This window comes from Anas acuta, chromosome 1 (genome assembly GCF_963932015.1).
Source record: "Anas acuta chromosome 1, bAnaAcu1.1, whole genome shotgun sequence".
In the NCBI taxonomy this organism is placed as follows: domain Eukaryota; kingdom Metazoa; phylum Chordata; class Aves; order Anseriformes; family Anatidae; genus Anas; species Anas acuta.
In genome coordinates, this window is record NC_088979.1 from 156,730,157 (window position 1) to 156,740,248 (window position 10,092).

Sequence of the window (10,092 nt, forward strand, 5' to 3'; positions counted from 1 at the left end):
CATCTGTTGCCAACCCTGTCCTATACATAGTATACACTCTGTTTCTAATATGGTTATGCTACAAAAATTCAAAGAGGAGATTCTCAAAGTTTCTAAAGGTGAGGATGATGCTGTTTCTTCAACGTTTAATAGCTCAGTTATTTAAATACCTACTTAGGATTCAGGACACCTGAGTGTTCATTCTTCCTTTACCTAAATAAGTCTGAATTTCTATTTCAACCATCTAGAAAATCAGCTCAAAAGGATTTGGAGACCAGACAGTGTGGCCTTAATCTGTTCTCTTGAGTCTATATGAATTTGTAGTAACATAAATTGCACACTGGAGTGGGGACAGGAATCCAAATATCTTATCTCCCAGGGAGATAATACTCTAAACTAGCAGCTGTGAGGTTGTTCTCAGATTATTTTTGGTCCCTGTTTGCATAAAATACCTAAAATGAAGCACAGATCTCTTGTCTCTGGCACATGAGAACATGGGACAGAGGCTGCATGTCTGTGCTGCTTGTATGATACATTCCCAGGGAGAAGAAACAGAAGGTCATAATTAGTTCTGTGAATTTCACAGTTCTGGGAATCTCACAGTTCTGGGAATCTCATATTCAGGATATGAAGAATGGGATTTTTTCTTCTAGCTCTGCTATCAGAAAATAAATAATAAGAATTGCCTTGCTGCTTCGTTAAACTACAATAAAGATATTGGCAGGTCTGTGTTGTGCTATTAATGGCATTCATAACAATACCCTGTTGTCCTCATTTACCAAGCTGAGTATGTACTTAATTATACCCTCTAAAAATAATAGTGATTTAGATTTTTACATAATGAGTTTTTTATGTAAATGATATGTACAAAAGCAGCCCCTAGAGAGCACTGAGCAGCCAGGAACAGGGCAGCCAGGGCATGGCTCTGCAGTTTGCACAGCAGTTTGTGCAGGAGGGCAGCAGGCGAGTTGCTTTTCTCTATTCTTGGAGCAACAAGAAGCAGCCTTCTACTGAAAGAAAAACAGTGTCCATCGCAACTGCTGGGCTGAGGCTGAAACCCAGGCAGAGGGGTTGCCCGGGTTCTCAGCTGCCCAGATCCTCAGTTTCAGGAAACACTAGATACAAGAATGACCAGCTAGGGAAACTGTTCAACCAAGTTGCCTGTGTTATGGGAGGAGCTGACTAGGCAGTGTAGTGTCCAAGAATCTGAGCGAGAGATTGATGTATGATATTGATTGTGGACTGGCCAGGCTGAGTGACAGCCCTGCCTTATGTCCTTGGAAGGGGAAGGTAAGATGGCTTCTAACCCTGACTCACAAGACAAGAAGACTGGACCCTTGTCTCTGCTGGAGCAAAGTGCTGCACCTGGGTCAGGGCAAACCCAGACATGAGTACAGACTGGGAGAAGATAAGGCTGATAGCAGCCCTGCAGAGAAGGATTTGGGGGTTCTGGTGGACAAAAAGATCAACATGAGCCAGCAGCGTGTGCTTGCAGTGAAGAAGCCCAACTGCATCCTGGGCTGCATCAACAGAGTGGCCAGCAGGTCAAGGGAGGTGATTGTCCCCCTCTGCTCTGCCCTGGTGACCTTTAATGAAGGGAAATACTGATAGGACAAGGGCGAACAGCTCTAAAGTAAAAGAGAGGAGATTTAGATTAGATGTTAAGAAGAAATTCTTCACTTAGAGGGTGGTGAGGCACCGAAATGCCCGGAGAAGCTGCGGTTGTCCCTGGAGGTATTTCTGACCAGTCTGGATGAGGCCTTGGGCAACCTGATCTGGTATCCCACTTCTTGAGACAACATGTAGTTAAAATCTTTTAGCAAAAACTTACAAAGGCTCTTGCTGTTGTAAGAAGAGCTTCCATTTTCTGCTTTTTTTTTTTTTTTTTTTTTTTTTTTTTTCTTTCTCCAGTGCAGTAAATTCAAAATTCAATTTTTCTTTGTGCTCTTGAATTAAATGATATTCATTTCATGGACATCACTCTTCTACATGTTGGCAGTGTGTGCAACTAAGTTGTAGTATCTTTTTTGAGTGTTTGCTATGTCATGTTAATTGTAATTTGTCGAAGCATTTCTCCAGACATATCCAGACACCCAACTAAAAATTAGGAGTAGGGAAGAAGAAAACCATTTTTCTCTTCAAATTTCAGACAGGTTTAGAAATCATCTTCATATGGAAAATGTGCTTTTTATTTTTTTTTTTTCTTTTTTAATAATCAGAGAAACCTCTTCTCATCCACAAGGTGGGGAGGAGGGGGAAGATTTCTATATTAGTCTCCAATTAAAAAAAATTAAAAAAAAATGCTTTATATAGAAATGTTCTTAACGAGAACTGAAAATACTTGAGAACTAAATCTGAAATACATTGGAGTTTTTTGTTTTTGTTTGTTTGTTTGTTTGTCAAGCTTTTATTGTCTTTCAAAGTCAGAAATATAGCAGAAAGGGATACTAACTGAGGCTACAAACCTTACACTTATTCAAACAGTTTTCTTCATGGTTAGCACTGCTTCAATTCATTTTTATAGACAGTAAAAAATTGAAAATTACATTTACTTGGGAAGAATTTTATAGTTTTCAAATAAGTCAGGGTTTGAGAAGTCTGCTATGAAGTAGAAATTTCTGTCAGTTCATTTATGACATACCAAATTTTTTCTTCTGGCTTTACTCCCTCTACATCATCCTCACCCATTAGAGTCCATAATAGCACATTAGCCATCTCAAGCTATGGAGCTAAAAATGAAGATTTTTGCCATATGAGTGATTTGCATACTTTTCAAGTTCTAACCTTTTTGAGAGTATATAGCTACTTTAATACTTAATTCTACATTAAAAAAAAAAAAAAAAGACAAAAAAAAAACCATATACATACAGCTCTATACATATACATGGTTATTTTACATGGAAAAAATATTGACATATATAGGAAAATTCTGATTAATATTGATTTTATTTCTCTTGTTGGTTGTTAGGGGACTGGTTTGCTAGAAATACAAAAAATGAGTTCTTCAACAACCAGCTGCATTTTAGACCTTGTCTCAGTTCAGACCAAAGTTGGGAAAGGCTTATGTCACTTTATTCTATCTTTGTCTGTCCACAAATATCTGTGTTATAGACAAGATATTTGTTTTCACCTTGTTAAATACCCAACCCACATAAGCATCATTCTCTCTTAAGCAGCAACCAAGAGAAGTTTTTGAATGCCGCTTTTCTCTTTTGAATATATTTTTTTTCTCCTAATAGCAAGCGGACACATAAGGCTATTGTCTCTTTCACCTTGGTACGAAAATACTAGTATGTTTGTGATGGTTCCCATGACTACACTTTGAGGCAGCTTGAAAAATGAAGAGAATATATATAATAAATGATAAAAATAAAATAAAAAAATAAATATTCTCTTCATAAAAATGAAGAGAATATATATAACCAAACTTCATTCTCTTCCTGACCTTTGGTAACATGAAAATGATATGAGCACTCATGACAGGTCAAGGTGTGTGCACGGTGACTGGGCTGTTGTAGCCCCATTTTTTAAATTTTTTATCATTATTTTGTTCTTTTTGTCCTAGTTTTGAGCTGCATTTATTATACAATGTATTTATGTATATACGCAAATACACACTTTAGCCATGGTTAAGCAGGCTTTAGTGTCAGTTTTCTCCCTTTTAATGTCCAAATTAAGCCTCCATTCTAATCTGTGTTTACATATATTCATTTTTTTAATCATATGTGTAAGGCCTCTTATTTCAGTAGGACATAATAATGTACTTAAAAGCCATCCTGAATGGGATATATGCACCTGAGGGGAACAGAGTCTCTAAAAGATAACTCTTCAAGACAGCTGTTTTGACTGCTTTGTCATATACAATACTAGCCTTGCTTTTGTGGCTCTTATTTTGCCAGCCCTATCTTGGTGTATGTGAATCACTAGGCAGTATGCAGCAAGATTAGAAGTGATTATATATATTTATTTAGGGAGCTGAATGTCAAAAGCTTATTGGCTCTTAATAGCTGATGATGTTACAAGTTAGACACTTTCCTTGCATTGTCACTCCAGTTTAGGTTTCATGGTGGCTATCAGCTTTGCACTTCCAGTCTTCGTAGGTGAGCTGCATGCTCTTCTCCTTCTTGTCCTCCTCTTCCTTTGTAGAGATGTCTCCTTCATTCTGGACTATGGAAGGGAGAGGGGCTGTGAGAGAGTTCTCATCCATGATGCTGTCAATACTGTTCTCTCTGGACATTGCCACTGCTTCTTCCTGCTCATTTTTCCATGTGTCCAGATGTTGATCCATAATGTACTGGCTGGTGTTGTGGGGCGCACACATCCCCAGCAGGCAGTACCCTGCCGTGTTCATGGGGCGGAGGTACCTAGTCATCTCTTGCAGCAGCTCAGGAAGAACGTGGGACCTGTCTGCCCAGCAGTGCTTCTTCACATTCCAGAGTGGGGGACTGCACGAGACTCTACCACCACTGCCTGTTGCTGGCTCACAGTGCTGCTGCAGTCCCAAGGAGAAACTGTGGTAACACTTGCGGGCAATATGGATGGTCTGAGGCTGCTGATTTCTTGGGGGAGGCCTGTGCTGCAAAGCCTCTCTGGGGCTGCTCTGCCCACCTGCCCTGGCTTGTTGGAGAGTCTTCATGCAGCGGTGGTGTCTCCTCCTCCTCCTGCTGTCATGCCACCAGTGTGCCCCTTCAGACCTCTTGTGCCACAGTCTCTGTGTGGGAGAATTGTGTGGTCCCTCCTGCACCCAGCTGCCATTTGAAGAAGACGCAGAGTGGTCCTGTTCCCTGTGGTACTTCTCTCTCCTTGGATTCCTTATCTTTGTCTCTCGGTTAAAGAAATGTTTTCTTCTGTGCCTCTGCCACCATCTTCTGCCTTTACCAGCCTTCCTGCACAGCCAGAACAAGCCCCGCATGTCCATCCGCTCCCACATCTGCCCTCGCCTGTCACCACCACCCTTGCCTTGCTGGGCCTCGTGGTGCTGCTGCCAGTTGGCTGTGGCCAGCAGCAAGGTACATCTGGGCAAGAAGTGCCAGGGGCAGTCTCCTCTCCCACCAGGGCCCTGCCCTGTAATGAGGATGGTGTCCCAGTCCCTAGGGGTGGTCTTTGGTTGGCAGGCCCACGAGGGAGCCCTTTGCCTCTTCTGTCCCATCCTGGCAGCCTGCACTCCCACTGTCCTGTGCCCAGAGGTTTTCATCTGGAGTGGCCTGAGGGAAAAATGACAGACCCTCCTGGTGGCACTGTTGGCATGTGGCTGTGTCAGTAGGTGACACCAACGACAGGAGTGTCTCCCTCTGTGACCTCACATCTGGTCAGCTCGGGGAGGGCGGGGCGCATCTCCACAGCCCTCCCATGCATGCCTTAGGCAGAAAGCCAGGTCTAGCTTTAATGTTAGTCCTAATTTTTCCTTCCTTCAAAGCACCTCATAAAGTGAATGAACATTACTCTTGCCAAGTGGCAGAGGAAGACGCAGAAGGACTAAATAGTTTTCGCAAATCTAACAGAAGTCCACCAAAACATCATTCTTGCTCTCCCGGCTGCAAATCCTTCATGCAGTTCTTCACAACACCTGTTGAAAGGATTTCCTGTCCTTTCATAGTGAAAGGAAACAAGATGCATAGCAGGCCTATCTCAAGATATGTATGTATGTATGTATAATATGTATCCCTGTACATATTATATTTATAACACACCAAGCATTCCGTGCCGTGTAGTATTCCTTTTGTTGGCTTCACTGAGTGCAGAGGAAATAAAAAATAAAGGTCTCTGTTATGGTGCGAGACAAAGCCTTATAAAAGCTAGGTTGAAGACAGGTGTTAAACAATACATTTATTTCTGGGAAAACATGTATTGTGTCCTTATTCTCACCACACAAAGATAAGGCTTTTTGTTTGCTTGGATTTTTTTTTTATATTTTTTTTTCCTGTGTTCGTCTCTGTGAAAGTCCTCAAGGCTCATGCAGCTGGGAAGAATTGGGTATGTATTGCTTTAGCTCCCTTCTCTACCCACTAATAGTGACAGGTCAGACTCATGTTTTTGTATTATGAGATGCAAATGCACATTTACATAAGGTTCTGTGTCCATCTTTTGCTGAGAGATGTTGTCAAGGACTTTAAATGATTTTAATTTTAATACTTAATGACTGCAATATCTGTACAATATACCCTGAGACATAAATTGCTCTGATGACATTTATATTCTACTTATTTATATACAAAATAAAAAATAATAGCATATTATTAATATGTAAAATATTTTTATGTAGTATTCCAGACAAAGTGATTTTTTTCTTGCTTTTTTCCTAGTACGATTATAAAAAAAAATAATAATAAAAATAAAAAAGCACTTATTTTATTTTATTTTATTTTATTTTATTTTATTTTATTTTATTTTATTTTATTTTATTTTATTTTATTTTCCTCTTGGAAGAACTTCCCCTTCCTTCAGCATTTATTAAAGATGTAAGGGAAAAAAGTGCATAGCATCAAGCTTAGGAAACATAAACAAAGAAGAGGTGAAGAGGTACACCTATCCTTAAGGTTAGGCTTTGGTATAATGTCCAGTGTTATCATTTATCAACGCATGATGGCAGTAGTAGTCCATGAGATGATTAACTGATAATGTATGTTACTAAACAATCCTTCATGCATTTTTTCTACAGATACCTACAGCTTTTCTTTATGAATCTTGACCCTTACTGAGCTCAGCTCCATGGAAGACTGAAAAAGAAAATGAAGATTCATATATTTTGTTTAATCAAGGTGTCTCTGTTACTCCAGATATAGCTTGTGATCTCTGTCTCACTGTATGTAGTTGCAGTCTGATGATGTTATTAACCACAGTGACCTTTTTGAAATCTTTCTCTGTCTTACTGTCAACTATAGAAGGTTCTGAATATTCTGTTATTCTTTATCTCTGGGTCTGATTTCAGCAGTTAGGGGGCCTTCTCAAATCAAAACAAAGATTACTTGGCAGCTAAGCCAGTTAATAGTGTTCCCTTATCTGTAATCAGTTTTGAGAAAGGGATCAAAGGTGCTAGGAGGGCAGATGTAGAGATGTCCTATATTGTCTGAGCAAATACAACCTTTCCAAGCTCTGTTGTCTCTTCACCTTCAATATGTCAAGGAAAAGTCTTTTAGACATGCAAAAATAATTTAATACTCACACTGATTGATTTAATTTGATTTGATGTCATTACTTATCTTATTTGTGAACACTGATATCTTCAGCCTTTCTAAAGAATGTGTCTACATGGATTCCCTTTGGATGAGCTCTTAAGTAGAAACCAGACATTTAACACAAACTCCCTGTAACTTGAAGTGGTTGCACAGTGTTGAACAGTTGAGATTCCCATGGGTCTGACAAACTGAGACAGATTGATCCTGTGGCTTAAAGCACCTATGTTCTCATCAGTGGGTTGTTACTGAGACAAGTGTGTGTCATTGTAGTTCCAGAATTTAGCAGCAGAAATAGCTATATCACAGCAAAAAGCTCAAGTTAACAGCATTTACTGAGAAGAGCACAGGAGTAGCATAGCTACAGTTTCAGACACCTGAAATTCCCCCAGCACAGTTCCTTCCCCCAGGCAAAGACAAGATTCACAAGTTATACATTCCTCTCACAGCTGTCCTTGCAGCAGATGTTCTGAGAAGATGTCAGACACACAACTGCTGCACTGAACAGTCTATAAAATGTAACAGCAATCTTTTTTTTTTTTTTTTTTTTAAAGCCATCTCTCATTTTATTTATTTTCTAATTATTTTATTTTATTTATTTATTTTCCTAAGAGCATGGACCTCCTAGCACTGAGGGACTTGTGGCAATTAGCCTTAAAAGAAATGATTATATCCACTTGCAGGTGTGGTGGAAAACAGCAACAGGTCAGACTGTGCACACAACTCAAACTCATAGCCTTGGCACTATTAGTGCTAATCTCTGAACTATTTTCTCAAGTGGGAATAATATCAACGTCTTTACCTCTGATAGTAAGGGTAGTGTAAGGCCTAGTCAGTTCAGGAATTCTGATGGAATACTGGCTTTCAGACTGTGAATGCAGAATGAGTGGAAATACCATCCTACAACCTGGAAAATAGGATAAGGCAGGTCTGAAGGCTGGCTGCCATGCTCCTGGTCTCATTAACTGTCTGTCGGGAGCTGCAGCTGTTTTACATTCCCTGGCACAAGGTCCTGCAGTGTGGAAGGAATGATACCTTGCTTGGTGTCCTTCCCTGCAGCCAGCAGCTCAGACACTGCAGGTGTTATCTGCAGGCACCCAAATTTTGTGTTTTTAGAGTAAAATTGTGCACAGAAGGCCAATGGAGATAGGTAAGAAACTGAATTCAGCAAAGCACAGCCAATTTCTTCAACTACAGGTTGGCTGCAGAAAACCTGGGAATCACTGTTTTTTGGATTTGCTTCTTCATTCTTAATAGACTTTACAGGTTCTTGCCACAAGATTGAGTATTTGGCAAAGAGAACCTAGTATCTTCCATTCAATTCTCAAGTACTTAGGCTCTGCATACAAACAATGTATATGCTTTTCAGTCTGAGGTGGCAGAGAATTTAAATGTTATTGTTGTTTTGGTCAAAAAAAAAAGCAGTACACCTTTCTTCCCGTGTTGAAAATATACCCCTTTGTATTCCATGAATTCATTTCGAAGTAATTAGTTGATGCTAGCATGGTCTAGGTCTGTGTTTGTTCCTAAAAACTTTGTCTGATTCAGATGCTGACAGGAATGTTTGAATTTTCAGCTTCAGAGAAATAAGATTCTTTCCTGTTATTCCCTCCTGCTTCCTTACTTTTTCAAATCCACCCTCTATTCTCTATTCTCCTACATTGACTTGCTGTGATCTTTTATTTTAAAGATTACATACATTAACTGTTAAAACAATCATATGTATAGTGCAGGTGTAAGGATTATACTGCAGATTATATTGTGGATTAAAGAAAGAAATCTATTTCTGTAATACCTGCATGATTCTCGGGCCATATATTTAGTTCCCCATCCTGGTAATTAGTTTCAAAGGATGATTTATTCGTTTGTGTAAAACTGGGAAAAGCAATGAAAAAAGCCATTTTGGAGGAATAAGTTTTCTGACCTTTTCTGTGGTGACTCTGAAGTGAGGATCAGATCTCGTTGGTTTGGACAATTCAACAAGTCTTAAAATCATACTTGAACTCAGTTTTCTATTTTTCTTCTTACTCACCAAACACTTTGTCAGAATCTGGGAGCTTTGGTTACTGAATGTTGGTGTCTCAACCCTTCCTCCACTTAGGAGAGGATATCTCTTTGGAGAGAGAATTCACTGTGATACAGTATTGTATTGCCACCATTTTGGGGATCATTACAGGAGATTTTGCTATCTTGTAGAGCAAGACAAAAGGAAAGCTGTTTTCTACTATAACATTTTGTTTGTCCGACTTGAGCACCAGTGTATCTGCTGAGTATAAATTTTAATCTATTGGTTTATTCTATTTGTTACATTCATAGTTGAAAAAGTATCCTAAATTAATATCTGAGTTAATTAAACCTGCTGTAAGTTTTCTATATTATTGCTTGAAATTTGGATTCACCCTCCCTTCTTTTTAATAAATCCCCAGATCTCATATATGTTGCTCTTGAAATAATTACAGAAATTCACGCAAACATGATTTTTAAATGCCACCAAATAAGAATGTGGATAATGTTTTTGCAGGTGTCAATAAAATAAAAGGTGAAAGGTAGTAGATGCAGTGGCAGAAAGCAGAAAACATTACTATTTTTACATTAATGTATCCATTCACAACAATAAAGGAGATCACAAGAGGCATTCTATATATGTAATGAATAAAATGTAGCATTATTCACCCCCTAGAAGGCATGGCTTGATAGTATGAGCACAGCACTGAAGGCAGAAAATTTCTAAGGAGGAATACTTACTTTTCTTGGATTCAGCAGGCATTTTGCCATTAACATTTTTATAACTGGGATTTTATCCTCAGTGTCTAATGCTGAGTTTTACATTACACAGTTTTTTAAAGACTCTTAGTTCTTTTTTTATCTATCTTTTGCTGAAGTCAGTTAGGTTCATGCACATTCGTTTTGTGAAGGCAGGGTGAAGATATCTCGAGTAGAA